The 16,870-nt window shown below is 49.0% G+C and overlaps 1 protein-coding gene across 1 annotated transcript in view; it reads left to right on the top strand.

The window, feature by feature from the left end:
* Nucleotides 1–16,870, top strand: part of LOC115124934 (rootletin-like) — a 285,112-nt gene that overhangs the window by 43,410 nt on the left and 224,832 nt on the right.

Genomic DNA, 16,870 nt, shown 5'->3' with positions numbered 1-16,870 from the left:
TAACCACTAGACTACCTGTCCAACGCTCTAACCACTAGGCTACCTGTCCAACGCTCTAACCACTAGGCTACCTGTCCAACGCTCTAACCACTAGGCTACCTGTCCAACGCTCTAACCACTAGCATACCCTGTCCGATGCTCTAACCACTAGGCTACCTGTCCAACGCTCTAACCACTAGGCTACCTGTCCAACGCTCTAACCACTAGGCTACCTGTCCAACGCTCTAACCACTAGGCTACCTGTCCAACGCTCTAACCACTAGGCTACCTGTCCAACGCTCTAACCACTAGGCTACCTGTCCAACGCTCTAACCACGAGGCATCTAGTTTACTAAAACGGCCCCACAGTTGTAAACAAACATAAATCATTATTCAAACCCTAAGGGTTTGAATAACCACTAGGCTTTAAAAAGGCTACCTGTCCAATTAACCAGACATACAAACATTGTAAACAACCCTTTGAATAATGACCCCCAGACATACAAACATGCAACCCACCGCCTCTGTTATCCCACATTGTGTAATCACCCTCGGTGACGGCGTATGAACAAGATTTCACAATCAGCTGGGCCCCTTCCACTTCCACACAACTAGATCTCAGGGGGCCTTTAGGGGAGGAGTGAAGCGTGTCTGTGTGTTTTATCTGTTTTCCTGGGTAAGATACTTTAGTAGGGTGTGTGTGTGTGTGTGTGTGTGTGTGTGTGTGTGTGTGTGTGTGTGTGTGTGTGTGTGTGTGTGTGTGTGTGTGTGTGTGTTGCCTGCATGTGTGTGTGTGTGTGTGTGTGCGTGCGTGCGTGTGTGTGTGTGTGTGTGTGTGTGTGTGTGTGTGTGTGTGTGTGTGTGTGTGTGTGTGTGTGTGTGTGTGTGTGTGTGTGTGTGTGTGTGTGTGTGATATGTTGTGTGTGTGTGTGTGTGTGGTTGTACGTGCATGCATATGCTTGTGTGTGTGTGTGTGGTTGTGCGTACATGCATATGCTTGTGTGTGTGTGTGTGTGTGTGTGTGGTTGTGTGTGCATGCATATGCTTGTGTGTGTGTGTGTGTGTGTGTGTTTAGAGGACAGGGGGAATAGACATCCGCTCCAGCTGTGTTTAGGAATCTGACAGACAGTTCACTCCATTAATTCCCTTTATTAATCATCTGGGTGCAGGCCAACCCAACCCAACCCAGGGAGACAGTACCACTTCAACCCAACCCAGGAGACAGTACCACTTTAACCCAACCCAACCCAGGGAGACAGTACCACTTCAACCCAACCCAGGGAGACAGTACCACTTCAACCCAACCCAGGGAGACAGTACCACTTCAACCCAACCCAACCCAGGGAGACAGTACCACTTCAACCCAACCCAGGGAGACAGTACCACTTTAACCCAACCCAGGGAGACAGTACCACTTTAACCCAACCCAACCCAGGGAGACAGTACCACTTCAACCCAACCCAGGGAGACAGTACCACTTCAACCCAACCCAACCCAGGGAGACAGTACCACTTCAACCCAACCCAGGGAGACAGTACCACTTTAACCCAACCCAACCCAGGGAGACAGTACCAACCCAACCCAACCCAGGGAGACAGTACCAACCCAACCCAACCCAGGGAGACAGTACCACTTCAACCCAACCCAGGGAGACAGTACCACTTCAACCCAACCCAGGGAGACAGTACCACTTTAACCCAACCCAACCCAGGGAGATAGTACCACTTTAACCCAACCCAGGGAGACAGTACCACTTTAACCCAACCCAACCCAGGGAGACAGTACCACTTCAACCCAACCCAACCCAGGGAGACAGTACCACTTTAACCCAACCCAACCCAGGGAGACAGTACCACTTCAACCCAACCCAGGGAGACAGTACCACTTCAACCCAACCCAGGGAGACAGTACCACTTTAACCCAACCCAGGGAGACAGTACCACTTTAACCCAACCCAGGGAGACAGTACCACTTTAACCCAACCCAGGGAGCCAGTACCACTTTAACCCAACCCAGGGAGATAGTACCACTTTAACCCAACCCAACCCAGGGAGACAGTACCACTTTAACCCAACCCAACCCAGGGAGACAGTACCACTTTAACCCAACCCAGGGAGACAATACCACTTTAACCCAACCCAACCCAGGGAGACAGTACCACTTTAACCCAACCCAACCCAGGGAGAGAGTACCACTTTAACCCAACCCAGGGAGACAGTACCACTTTAACCCAACCCAGGGAGACAGTACCACTTTAACCCAACCCAACCCAGGGAGACAGTACCACTTTAACCCAACCCAGGGAGACAGTACCACTTTAACCCAACCCAGGGAGGCAGTACCACTTTAACCCAACCCAACCCAGGGAGAGAGTACCACTTTAACCCAACCCAGGGAGACAGTACCACTTTAACCCAACCCAACCCAGGGAGAGAGTACCACTTTAACCCAACCCAGGGAGACAGTACCACTTTAACCCAACCCAGGGAGACAGTACCACTTTAACCCAACCCAGGGAGACAGTACCACTTTAACCCAACCCAGCCCAGGGAGACAGTACCACTTTAACCCAACCCAGGGAGACAGTACCACTTTAACCCAACCCAACCCAGGAGACAGTACCACTTTAACCCAACCCAGGGAGACAATACCACTTTAACCCAACCCAACCCAGGGAGACAGTACCACTTTAACCCAACTCAACCCAGGGAGAGAGTACCACTTTAACCCAACCCAGGGAGACAGTACCACTTTAACCCAACCCAGGGAGACAGTACCACTTTAACCCAACCCAACCCAGGGAGACAGTACCACTTTAACCCAACCCAGGGAGACAGTACCACTTTAACCCAACCCAGGGAGACAGTACCACTTTAACCCAACCCAACCCAGGGAGAGAGTACCACTTTAACCCAACCCAGGGAGACAGTACCACTTTAACCCAACCCAACCCAGGGAGAGAGTACCACTTTAACCCAACCCAGGGAGACAGTACCACTTTAACCCAACCCAGGGAGACAGTACCACTTTAACCCTTTATATATCAGACTGAACTGTAACCCTTTCCATGAGCAGTGAACAGTACAGTATTAAGCGTCTGGATGCAGGCCAACCCAACCCATGACCAAATCACTGCAGCCGTAACCCTTTCCACGCTGAATGGACAGACTGGGCAGTACATGGCCTGATGTCTGTCTCCATTGGTCTATTTTACTGTAAACTGACAGTATGTCCTTGGACTCCTGATGTTTTGTATCAGAGGTCAGAGTTAGGAGTATCTTTGACCTGAGATAACAGTTCAGGATGAGTGTTAGAGATGCATTATCTCTGACATGATCTCTGACATGATCTCTGACATGATCTCTGACATGATCTCTGACATGATCTCCGACATGATCTCTGACATGATCTCTGACATGATCTCCGACATGATCTCTGACATTATCTCTGACATTATCTCTGACATTATCTCTGACATCCAAGCTGTTTAGATAAAGTTTCTTTGTTAAATTGCCTAAATGTCATAATCTGATTATATTCCGTTAGTTTTGATCATGTGGGTCATTCTCTTCTGGAGAACATATTGTCAGATTGTTTCATTAAACGACCGAATACCATGACAATAAATTATGTTGTTGTTTATGTTGTTCAGAAATTATGAATAGTTTTTTTTTTTTTTTTTAGCTCTGCCACATAAATACTGTGGCAGCAAAGTTTGGCTCGACCGCAAAAAGCTGTCAGAGTGGCCTCTCCAACGGCTCTCTTGTTGCTTAACGGCATCAGAATCAAAGCATTGTAGCTCATTCATGTACTTTGAAATATGTTTGAAGTCAGACAATGCAAGGAGTGGCACAAATCATAAATATCATTCATATAAAAGGCCCTAATGTAAAACACATTTTATTAAAGGGCAGAGAACGTAAAATGCTGCTTCCAAAATTGCATTCTATTCTCTATATAGCGTATTACTTTTGACCAGAGCCCAATGGGCTCTATTCCCAATTGGCTCTATTCCCAATTGGCCCTATTTCCAATTGGCCCTATTCCCAATGGGCCCTATTCCCTATGGAACCTATTCCCAAGGGGCCCTATTCCCTATGGCCTCTATTTCCAATGGGATCTATACCCAATTGGCCCTATTCCCAATTGGCCCTTTTTCCAATTGGCCCTATTCCTAATTGGCCCTATTTCCAATTGGCCCTATTTCCAATTGGCCCTTTTCCCTATGGGCCCTATTCCCAATGGGCCCTATTCCCTATGGCCTCTATTTCCAATGGGATCTATACCCAATGGGCTCTATTCCCAAGGGGCCTTTTTCCCTATGGCCTCTATTTCCAATGGGATCTATACCCAATGGGCCTTATTCCCTATGGGCCCTATTCCCAATGGGCCCTATTCCCAATGGGCCCTATTCCCAATGGGCCCTATTCCCAATGGGCTCTATTCCCAATGGGCCCTATTCCCAATGGGCCCTATTCCCAATGGGCCCTATTCCCAATGGGCCCTATTCCCTATGGGCTCTATTCCCATATTCCCTATGGCCTCTATTCCCAATCGGCCTTATTCCCAATGGGCTCTATTCCCTTTAAACCCTATTCCCGATGGGCTCTATTCCCAGTAGGCCTTATTTCCTATTCCCAATGGGCCCTATTCCCAATGGACCCTATTCCCTATAGGCACTGGTCAAAAGTAGTGCACTATAAAGGGAATAGGGTACCATTTTGGACGTAATCAAAGCCTTTCACATCTGAAACACAACCAGGACCAATGGCACAGATACTAGAAGGAAAGAAATCTATTATACAACTGTAAAAACCATGTTGAAATACAAAAGCGTGCCCTGGATTGGGAAGTCTGTTTTTTTAATAAATTGCATGTTGAGAAATATTGCACGACGGCTGTAGAGTAGGCAACCTTAAAGAAGAGAGTGGAGGGGTTGGAGGGGTGTAACAGGGCTCTGGTGAAACAGGGCTGTAGATGGGTGTAACAGGGCTGTGGAGGGCTGGGGAGGGGTGTAACAGGGCTGTAGAGGGGTGTAAAAGAGCTGTGGAGGGGTGTAGAGGGGTGTAACAGGGCTGTGGAGGGCTGTAACAGGGCTATGGAGGGGTGTAAAAGAGCTGTGGAGGGGTGTAGAGGTGTGTAACAGGGCTGTGGAGGGGTGTAGAAGGGTGTAACAGGGCTGTGGAGGGCTGTAACAGGGCTGTAGAGGGGTGTAACAGGGCTGTAGAGGGGTGTAACAGGGCTGTGGAGGGGTGTAACAGGGCTGTAGATGGCTGTAACAGGGCTGTAGAGGGCTGTAACAGGGCTATGGAGGGGTGTAACAGGGCTGTAGTGGGGTGAAACTGGGCTGTGGAAGGGTGTCGAGGGGTGTAACAGGGCTATGGAGGGGTGTAACAGGGCTGTAGAGGGGTGTAAAAGAGCTGTGGAGGGGTATAGAGGGGTGTAACAGGGCTGTAGAGGGGTGTAACAGGGCTGTAGAGGGGAGTAACAGGGCTGTAGAGGGGAGTAACAGGGCTGTAGAGGGGTGTAACAGGGCTGTAGAGGGGAGTAACAGGGCTGTAGAGGGGAGTAACAGGGCTGTAGAGGGGAGTAACAGGGCTGTAGAGGGGTGTAACAGGGCTGTAGAGGGGTGTAACAGGGCTGTAGAGGGGTGTAACAGGGTTGAGAGGTTGGCTTCAGCCCTGTTTTAGGGGACCACGGGGTCAGCCACAGAATGGAGAGAGGCTTGTTGCGAGCGACCACTGAGGCTGGTCGCGAGCGTACACTGAGGCTGGTCGTGAGCGTACACTGAGGCTGGTTGCGACCGTACACTGAGGCTGGTCGCGATTGTCCACTGAGGCCGGTCGCGAGCGTCCACTGAGGCTGGTCGCGAGCGTCCACTGAGGCTGGTCGCGAGCCTTCACTGAGGCTGGTCGCGAGCGTCCACTGAGGCTGGTCGCGAGCGTACACTGAGGCCGGTCGCGAGCGTCCACTGAGGCCGGTCGCGAGCGTACACTGAGGCCGGTTGCGAGCGTCCACTGAGGCTGGTCGCGAGCTGGGATGGGGTTTAATGATGTAGAGCAGAGTGGGTGGAGGTTATGAGGGGGATGGGGTTTAATGATGTAGAGCAGAGTGGGTGGAGGTTATGAGGGTGATGGGGTTTAATGATGTAGAGCAGAGTGGGTGGAGGTTATGAGGGGGATGGGTTTTAATGATGTAGAGCAGAGTGGGTGGAGGTTATGATGGGGATGGGGTTTAATGATTTAGAGCAGAGTGGGTGGAGGTTATGAGGGTGATGGGGTTTAATGATGTAGAGCAGAGTGGGTGGAGGTTATGAGGGGGATGGGGTTTAATGATGTAGAGCAGAGTGGGTGGAGGTTATGAGGGGGTGGGGTTTAATGATGTAGAGCAGAGTGGGTGGAGGTTATGAGGGGGATGGGGTTTAATGATGTAGAGCAGAGTGGGTGGAGGTTATGATGGGGATGGGGTTTAATGATGTAGAGTAGAGTGGGTGGAGGTTATGAGGGGGATGGGGTTTAATGATGTAGAGAAGAGTGGGTGGAGGTTATGAGGGGGATGGGGTTTAATGATTTAGAGCAGAGTGGGTGGAGGTTATGATGGGGATGGGGTTTAATGATGTAGAGTAGAGTGGGTGGAGGTTATGAGGGGATGGGGTTTAATGATGTAGAGCAGAGTGGGTGGAGGTTATGAGGGGATGGGGTTTAATGATGTAGAGCAGAGTGGGTGGAGGTTATGAGGGGATGGGGTTTAATGATGTAGAGCAGAGTGGGTGGAGGTTATGAGGGGGATGGGGTTTAATGATGTAGAGCAGAGTGTGTGGAGGTTATGAGGGGGTGGGGTTTAATGATGTGGAGCAGAGTGGGTGGAGGTTATGAGGGGGGTGAGTTAAAGAATAGAGAAAAGGGGGAAGGATAGACGTACCTCAGCCTCACCCCCTTCCTCCCTCCCTCCCTCCCTCCCTCCCTCCCTCCCTCTCTCTCTCTCTCTCTCTCTCTCTCTCTCTCTCTCTCTCTCTCTCTCTCTCTCTCTCTCTCTCTCTCTCTCTCTCTCTCTCTCTCTCTCTCGATCTCTCTCTCCTGGTCTGTCAGGAAGCCCACATGCTGTTACTGTGCTAATGAATCAGAGAAACAGCAGTCAACATCTTTTCACTCAGACCCAGAGCAGAGCAGCCAGAGTACGGACCTGGATGGGATTTAGACTGGGCTAACGAGGGACCTGGAGGGGATTTAGACTGGGTTTACGAGGGACCTGGAGGGGATTTAGACTGGGCTAATGAGGGACCTGGAGGGGATTTAGACTGGGCTAAAGAGGGACCTGGAGGGGATTTAGACTGGGTTTACGAGGGACCTGGAGGGGATTTAGACTGGGCTAAAGAGGGACCTGGAGGGGATTTAGACTGGGCTAACGAGGGACCTGGAGGGGATTTAGACTGGGCTAAAGAGGGACCTGGAGGGGATTTAGACTGGGCTAACGAGGGACCTGGAGGGGATTTAGACTGGGCTAAAGAGGGACCTGGAGGGGATTTAGACTGGGCTAACGAGGGACCTGGAGGGGATTTAGACTGGCCTAAAGAGGGACCTGGAGGGGATTTAGACTGGGCTAACGAGGGACCTGGAGGGGATTTAGACTGGGCTAAAGAGGGACCTGGAGGGGATTTAGACTGGGCTAACGAGGGACCTGGAGGGGATTTAGACTGGGCTAACGAGGGACCTGGAGGGGATTTAGACTGGGCTAATGAGGACCTGGTCGCTGTTTGGGGTTTTAGGCTGGGTTTCTGTACAGCACTTTGAGATATCAGCTGATGTACGAAGGGCTATATAAATACATTTGATTTGATTTGATTTGGGCCTGGAGGGGATTTAGACTGGGCTAATGGGGACCTGGAGGGGATTTAGACTGGGTTACAGGGGGACCTGGAGGGGATTTAGACTGGGCTTACGATGGACCTAGAGGGGTTTAGACTGGGCTAACGAGGGACCTGGAGGGGATTTAGACTGGGTTACAGGGGGACCTGGAGGGGATTTAGACTGGGCTTACGAGGGACCTGGAGGGGTTTTAGACTGGGCTAACGAGGGACCTGGAGGGGTTTAGACTGGGCTAAAGAGGGACCTGGAGGGGATTTAGACTGGGCTAACGAGGGACCTGGAGGGGATTTAGACTGGGCTTACGAGGGACCTGGAGGGGATTTAGACTGGGCTAAAGAGGGACCTGGAGGGGATTTAGACTGGGCTTACGAGGGACCTGGAGGGGTTTAGACTGGGCTAATGGGGACCTGGAGGGGTTTAGACTGGGCTAACGAGGGACCTGGAGGGGATTTAGACTGGGTTACAGGGGGACCTGGAGGGGATTTAGACTGGGCTTACGAGGGACCTGGAGGGGTTTAGACTGGGCTAACGAGGGACCTGGAGGGGATTTAGACTGGGCTAACGAGGGACCTGGAGGGGATTTAGACTGGGCTAACGAGGGACCTGGAGGGGATTTAGACTGGCCTAAAGAGGGACCTGGAGGGGATTTAGACTGGGCTAACGAGGGACCTGGAGGGGATTTAGACTGGGCTAAAGAGGGACCTGGAGGGGATTTAGACTGGGCTAACGAGGGACCTGGAGGGGATTTAGACTGGGCTAACGAGGGACCTGGAGGATTTAGACTGGGCTAATGAGGACCTGGTCGCTGTTTGGGGTTTTAGGCTGGGTTTCTGTACAGCACTTTGAGATATCAGCTGATGTACGAAGGGCTATATAAATAAATTTGATTTGATTTGATTTGGGCCTGGAGGGGATTTAGACTGGGCTAATGGGGACCTGGAGGGGATTTAGACTGGGTTACAGGGGGACCTGGAGGGGATTTAGACTGGGCTTACGATGGACCTAGAGGGGTTTAGACTGGGCTAACGAGGGACCTGGAGGGGATTTAGACTGGGTTACAGGGGGACCTGGAGGGGATTTAGACTGGGCTTACGAGGGACCTGGAGGGGTTTTAGACTGGGCTAATGAGGGACCTGGAGGGGTTTAGACTGGGCTAAAGAGGGACCTGGAGGGGATTTAGACTGGGCTAACGAGGGACCTGGAGGATTTAGACTGGGCTTACGAGGGACCTGGAGGGGATTTAGACTGGGCTAAAGAGGGACCTGGAGGGGATTTAGACTGGGCTTACGAGGGACCTGGAGGGGTTTAGACTGGGCTAATGGGGACCTGGAGGGGTTTAGACTGGGCTAACGAGGGACCTGGAGGAGATTTAGACTGGGTTACAGGGGGACCTGGAGGGGATTTAGACTGGGCTTACGAGGGACCTGGAGGGGTTTAGACTGGGCTAACGAGGGACCTGGAGGGGATTTAGACTGGGCTAACGAGGGACCTGGAGGGGATTTAGACTGGGCTAACGAGGGACCTGGAGGGGATTTAGACTGGTCCTCAGAGGGACCTGGAGGGGTTGTGGAGGTCACAGGGTTTTTTAGTTTAGAGACGTCCAAGATAGAGGGTGTGGTCTCCTTTAACTCCCTAGTGATTGGCTGTGAGGGAAATAGGTTTGACAGGTGTCCACATATGCGTCTGCAGTTAAAACCTAGCTAGAGATATTGTACTGTTATGCTAAAGATGACTTGACCCTAAATTATATTACACATGATTTGCGTAGCGGTAATTTGCATGGCTTTTCCAGCTGTAAAACCAGTGTGCTAATAACTGTGTAATGTGTTAACTGTCGAAGAGTAGACGACCTGACATCCCCACGCACTCATGGATGGTTCATACACAGAAGGATGTGGTGGTTACGATCTACAATTCACCATTTACTATTTGCTGACTCAATAGATAAACAAAACATACAGGTTTGATAATGAGAGACAAGACAGAAGATGTTGTGAGCCAACGGTATGCTATTGGCCTGCACTGTGTGTGGTGAGGTGTGCAGGGATGTTTTACCTGGTGGGGGGGGGGTTAATTATCATCAGTGTTATATATGCAGAGATTATTAAAGTTATCAGATTGGTGCCTAGTTGACAAGGGAGGGTGACAATTCCCCGGTGTTCCATAAGTCCTGGTTGGAGGGCTCCTAGTTTTCCTACTTATTTCCAGGAATCTTACAGCCAGGATTTTTTGAAAGACCAGAGGATTCTGGGAAAGTTATCAACATTTTGAAACTCTACATGTGCTTGACTACCACAACCTGGAGTGGTACCAAGTATCACCAAGTAGCATTTTACCATGTAGCACTGCAAGGCTCTAAAACCTTACATAATAGCAAGTAGGATATTACCAAGTAGAATATTACCAAGTAGAATATTACGAAGTAGTATATTACCAAGTTAACAAGTAGAATATTACCAAGTAGAATATTACCAAGTAGGATATTACCAAGTAGTATATTACCAAGTTAACAAGTAGAATATTACCAAGTAGAGTATTACCAAGTAGTATATTACCAAGTTAACAAGTAGAGTATTACCAAGTAGTATATTACCAAGTTACCAAGTAGAATATTACCAAGTTACCAAGTAGAATATTACCAAGTAGAATATTACCAAGTAGCACTACAAGGCTCTAAAACTGAATATTTTACCAAGTAGATTAATACCAAAGAGCACGACAAAGATTTAACCAGGTAGGCCAGTTGAGATAAAGTTCTCATTTACAACTGCGACCTGGCCAAGATAAAACAACAACACAGAGTTACACATTGAATAAATAAGCGTACAGTCAATAACACAATAGAAAATCTATATACCATGTGTGCAAATGGAGTAAGGAAGTAAGGCAATAAATAGGCCAATAGTAGCGAAGAAATTACAATTTAGCAAACTAACACTGGGGTGATAGATGAGCAGATGATGGTGAGCAAGTAGAAATACTGGTGTGCTAAAGAGCAGAAAAGTACATTAAAACAATATGGGGATGAGGTAGGTTGATTTGGTGGGCTATTTACAGATGGGCTGTGTACACCTGCAGTGATCGGTTAGCTGCTCAGATAGCTGATGTTTAAATTTGGGGAGGGAAATATAAGTCTCCAACTTCAGCCATTTTTATAATTCGTTCCAGTCACTGGCAGCAGAGAACTGGAAGGAAAGGTGGCAAAAGGTGTTGGTTTTGGGGATGACCAGCGAGATATACCTGCTGGAGCGCGTGCTACGGGTGGGTGTTGCTCTGGTGACCAGTGAGATATACCTGCTGGAGCGCATGCTACGGGTGGGTGTTGCTCTGGTGACCAGTGAGATATACCTGCTGGAGCGCGTGCTACGGGTGGGTGTTGTTATGGTGACCAGTGAGATATACCTGCTGGAGCGCGTGCTACGGGTGGGTGTTGCTATGGTGACCAGTGAGATATACCTGCTGGAGTGCGTGCTACGGGTGGGTGTTGCTATGGTGACCAGTGAGATATACCTGCTGGAGCGCGTGCTACGGGTGGGTGTTGCTCTGGTGACCAGTGAGATATACCTGCTGGAGCGCGTGCTACTATGGTGACCAGTGATATATACCTGCTGGAGCGCGTGCTACTATGGTGACCAGTGATATATACCTGCTGGAGCGCGTGCTACGGGCGGGTGTTGCTCTGGTGACCAGTGAGATATACCTGCTGGAGCGCGTGCTACTATGGTGACCAGTGATATATACCTGCTGGAGCGCGTGCTACGGGCGGGTGTTGCTCTGGTGACCAGTGAGATATACCTGCTGGAGCGCGTGCTACTATGGTGACCAGTGATATATACCTGCTGGAGCGCGTGCTACGGGCGGGTGTTGCTCTGGTGACCAGTGAGATATACCTGCTGGAGCGCGTGCTACGGGTGGGTGTTGCTATGGTGACCAGTGAGATATACCTGCTGGAGTGCGTGCTACGGGTGGGTGTTGCTCTGGTGACCAGTGAGATATACCTGCTGGAGCGCGTGCTGCGGGTGGGTGTTGCTCTGGTGACCAGTGAGATATACCTGCTGGAGCGCGTCCTACGGGTGGGTGTTGCTATGGTGACCAGTGAGATATACCTGCTGGAGTGCGTGCTACGGGTGGGTGTTGCTATGGTGACCAGTGAGTTATACCTGCTGGAGCGCGTGCTACGGGTGGGTGTTGTTATGGTGACCAGTGAGCTGAGATAAGGCGGAGCTTTATCTAGCATACACTTATAGATGACCTGGAGCCAGTGGGTCTGGTGACGAATATGTAGTGAGCGCCAGCCGACAAGAGCATACAGGTCGCAGTTGTAGGTAGTATATGGAGCTTTGGTGACAAAATGGATGGCACCGCGTCGCCGAAGTCGAGAATCAGTAGGATAGTCAGTTTTACGAGGGTATGTTTGCAGTGTGAGTGAAGGAGGCTTTGTTGCAAAATAAAAGCCAATTCTAGATTTAATTTTGGATTGGAGCTGTTTAATTTGAGTCTGGAAGGAGAGTTTACAGTCTAACCAGACACCTAGGTATTTGTTGTTGTCCACACGTTCTAAGTTAGAACCGTCCAGAGTAGTGATGCTGGTCGGGCGGGCGGTGCGGGCAGTGATCGGTTGAAGAGCATGCATTTAGTTTTACTTGCGTTTATGAACAGTTGGAGGCCACGGAAGGAGTGTTGTATGGCGTTGATGCTCGTTTGGAGGTTTGTTAAACACAGTGTCCAAAGAAGAATGAATGGTGTCGTCTGCGTAGAGGTGGATCAGGGAATCACCTGCAGCAAGAGCGACATCGTTGATATATACAGAGAAAGGAGGATGTTTTTGTGCTGGTCGAGGGCAGTCAGGTCTGGAGTTAACCAAGGTCTATATCTGTTCTTAGTTCTACATTTTTTGAATGGGGCATGCTTATTTATGCTGGTGAGGAAACTACTTTTAAAGAACAACCAGGGATCCTCTAGTGACGGGATGAGGTCAATATCAATATCACTGCAAGGCTCTAAAACCTAAGGCTCTAAAACCTAATGTAATAGCAAGTCGATTATTACCAAGTAGCACTGCTCTAAAACCTAACATATGCTCACAAGCTGGGCATAATGACTCAACAACCTCGTAGTCCCTTTACACACAGCAGCTGGGCTGTGTGTGTGTGTGAGTGTGTGTGTGTGTGTGTGTGTGTGTGTGTGTGTGTGTGTGTGTGTGTGTGTGTGTGTGTGTGTGTGTGTGTGTGTGTGTGTGTGTGTGTGTGTGTGTGTGTGTGTGTGTGTGTGTGTGTGTGTGTGTGTGTGTGTGTGTGTGTGTGTGTGTGTGTGTGTGTGTGTGAGTGTGTGTCAGAGATGTACCACTGCTAAGTCGTTGCTGAACATCTCTAATCTGCCCATGTCTCTCCTCCTCCTTAGTCTCTAAAGCTGTCACCTAACAATGGCCAGCAAAACAGTACACATACACACACACACACACACACACACACACACACACACACACACACACACACACACACACACACACATGAACCAGTAAAACAGTCAAATAAGTCGTTGTGTTCTCCTGGGGTCAAAACTAAACCTCCTAAACCACTAAAAACACAGAGACTACGGGCACAATGAGTTTGTTTGCCTTTTTGTACTTTTGTGGCCTCTAATACAACTCTGAAAGGGCCATTATTCATCATAAATGACACCTATTCCCTGTTTAGTGCCCTACTGTTGGCCAGATCCATATAGGTCCAAAAGTAGTGCACTAAGTAGGGAATAGGGTGTTGTTTAAAGTAGTGCACTAAGTAGGGAATAGGGTGTTGTTTGGGACGCAAGCCAGTAAAATGTCCATTTGAAAATGTGTTAATAATACCAGTGAAGGAGTTTGAACAGTGAGACTATTGTCCGGCTCTACTCTGGAGCCAACAGATTAAACACACTGGGAAGACATGAGGTACAGGGTGGTGGGGGGGGGGGGCTAGATGGAGGAGAGAGAGAGAGAGAGAGAGAGAGAGAGAGAGAGAGAGGGGGATAGAGAGAGGGGGATAGAGAGAGAGAGGGGGATGGGAGTGAGAGAGGGAGAGAGAGAGAGAGAGACAGAGAGAGAGAGAGAGAGAGAGAACTCTCTCTTTCTTTCTCTCAATTCAATTTCAATTCAAAGGGCTTTAATGGCAATGGAAACATATGTTTACATTGCCAAAGCAATGTCTTTCTTTCTCTCTCTCTCCCCTCCCATTTTAAACGAGGCACGCAAGCAACAGTGTGTTGTAGTGTGTATCAGGGAATAGCAGTGTGTTGTAGTGTGTAGCTGTGTTGTCCCAGTGTGTTGTAGTGTGTAGCTGTGTTGTCCCAGTGTGTAGCTGTGTTGTCCCAGTGTGTTGTAGTGTGTTGTCCCAGTGTGTTGTAGTGTGTAGCTGTGTTGTCCCAGTGTGTTGTCCCAGTGTGTAGCTGTGTTGTCCCAGTGTGTTGTAGTGTGTAGCTGTGTTGTCCCAGTGTGTTGTAGTGTGTAGCTGTGTTGTCCCAGTGTGTTGTCCCAGTGTGTAGCTGTGTTGTCCCAGTGTGTTGTAGTGTGTAGCTGTGTTGTCCCAGTGTGTTGTCCCAGTGTGCTGTAGTGTGTAGCTGGGTTGTCCCAGTGTGTTGTAGTGTGTAGCTGTGTTGTCCCAGTGTGTAGCTGTGTTGTCCCAGTGTGTTGTAGTGTGTAGCTGTGTTGTCCCAGTGTGTAGCTGTGTTGTCCCAGTGTGTTGTAGTGTGTAGCTGTGTTGTCCCAGTGTGTTGTAGTGTGTAGCTGTGTTGTCCCAGTATGTTGTAGTGTGTAGCTGTGTTGTCCCAGTGTGTTGTAGTGTGTAGCTGTGTTGTCCCAGTGTGTTGTAGTGTGTAGCCCCAGTGTGTTGTAGTGTGTAGCTGTGTTGTCCCAGTGTGTTGTTTGTCCCAGTGTGTAGCTGTGTTGTCCCAGTGTGTTGTAGTGTGTAGCTGGTTGTCCCAGTGTGTTGTAGTGTGTAGCTGTGTTGTCCCAGTGTGTTGTAGTGTGTAGCTGTGTTGTCCCAGTGTGTTGTGTTGTCCCAGTGTGTTGTAGTGTGTAGCTGTGTTGTCCCAGTGTGTAGCTGTGTTGTCCCAGTGTGTTGTAGTGTGTAGCTGTGTTGTCCCAGTGTGTTGTAGTGTGTAGCTGTGTTGTCCCAGTGTGTTGTAGTGTGTAGCTGTGTTGTCCCAGTGTGTTGTAGTGTGTAGCTGTGTTGTCCCAGTGTGTTGTAGTGTGTAGCTGTGTTGTCCCAGTATGTTGTAGTGTGTAGCTGTGTTGTCCCAGTGTGTAGCTGTGTTGTCCCAGTGTGTTGTAGTGTGTAGCTGGGTTGTCCCAGTGTGTTGTAGTGTGTAGCTGTGTTGTCCCAGTATGTTGTAGTGTGTAGCTGTGTTGTCCCAGTGTGTTGTAGTGTGTAGCTGTGTTGTCCCAGTGTGTAGCTGTGTTGTCCCAGTATGTTGTAGTGTGTAGCTGTGTTGTCCCAGTGTGTAGCTGTGTTGTCCCAGTGTGTTGTAGTGTGTAGCTGTGTTGTCCCAGTGTGTAGCTGTGTTGTCCCAGTGTGTTGTAGTGTGTAGCTGTGTTGTCCCAGTGTGTTGTAGTGTGTAGCTGTGTTGTCCCAGTGTGTAGCTGTGTTGTCCCAGTGTGTTGTAGTGTGTAGCTGTGTTGTCCCAGTGTGTTGTAGTGTGTAGCTGTGTTGTCCCAGTGTGCTGTAGTGTGTAGCTGTGTTGTCCCAGTGTGCTGTAGTGTGTAGCTGTGTTGTCCCAGTGTGTTGTAGTGTGTAGCTGTGTTGTCCCAGGGCTCACTGAGCCATGTGGTTTGTGTTAGTAAGGACAGGGTGTCTGGCACCAGAGAGAAAGAGGAGTGGGTGGTACGCTAGGGGAGTCAGGGGGGAGTATAGGGGAGGGGTAGAGGCTGTTTGAGGTTGAGAGGCTACAGGGCAGTTGGATTTCAGATATTTTGGGAGGGGAGATTTAATTCCAACACCAGAGAAAGGCCTGTCCCTTCAGGAATCTTCCCTGCTTGCAGTTTGGATCAATACACGTAGAAACTGTCACACAACAGACACGTAATGGACTCCCGCCGTACACACAACGGACACGCAATGGACACCCGCTAACACAATCTACCTATATCTCTTCTGTGGTGAAGGCTTGGTCCATTATTGGCCAGGGATTTTGTTATGTTTCTATCAGCTATAAACAGAAATAGTCAGACAACAGTCAATCTTTTTATCCCTTATTTAACCCAGAGATTTAATAGCAGTGGGCCATTATATAACCTAGAGGTTTAATAGCAGTGGGCCATTATATAACCCAGAGGTTTAATAGCAGTGGGCCATTATATAACCCAGAGGTTTAATAGCAATGGGCCATTATATAGCCCAGAGGTTTAATAGCAGTGGGCCATTATATAGCCCAGAGATTTAATAGCAGTGGGCCATTATATAACCTAGAGGTTTAATAGCAGTGGGCCATTATATTACCCAGAGGTTTAATAGCATTGGGCCATTATATAACCCAGAGGTTTAATAGCATTGGGCCATTATATAACCCAGAGGTTGAATAGCAGTGGGCCATTATATAACCCAGAGGTTTAATAGCAGTGGGCCATTATATAACCCAGATGTTTAATAGCAGTGGGCCATTATATAACCCAGAGGTTTAATAGCAGTGGGCCATTATATAACCCAGAGGTTTAATAGCAGTGGGCCATTATATAGCCCAGAGGTTTAATAGCATTGGGCCATTATATAACCTAGAGGTTTAATAGCAGTGGGCCATTATATAAACCAGAGGTTGAATAGCAGTGGGCCATTATATAACCCAGAGGTTTAATAGCAGTGGGCCATTATATAACCCAGAGGTTTAATAGCAGTGGGCCATTATATAACCCAGAGGTTTAATAGCAGTGGGCCATTATATAACCCAGAGGTTTAATAGCAGTGGGCCATTATATAGCCCAGAGGTTTAATAGCAGTGGGCCATTATATAACCCAGAGGTTTAATAGCAGTGGGCCATTATATAACCCAGAGGTTTA

This window comes from Oncorhynchus nerka, linkage group LG25 (genome assembly GCF_034236695.1).
Source record: "Oncorhynchus nerka isolate Pitt River linkage group LG25, Oner_Uvic_2.0, whole genome shotgun sequence".
Lineage (NCBI taxonomy): Eukaryota > Metazoa > Chordata > Actinopteri > Salmoniformes > Salmonidae > Oncorhynchus > Oncorhynchus nerka.
This window is presented reverse-complemented; position numbering and strand designations above follow the sequence as displayed.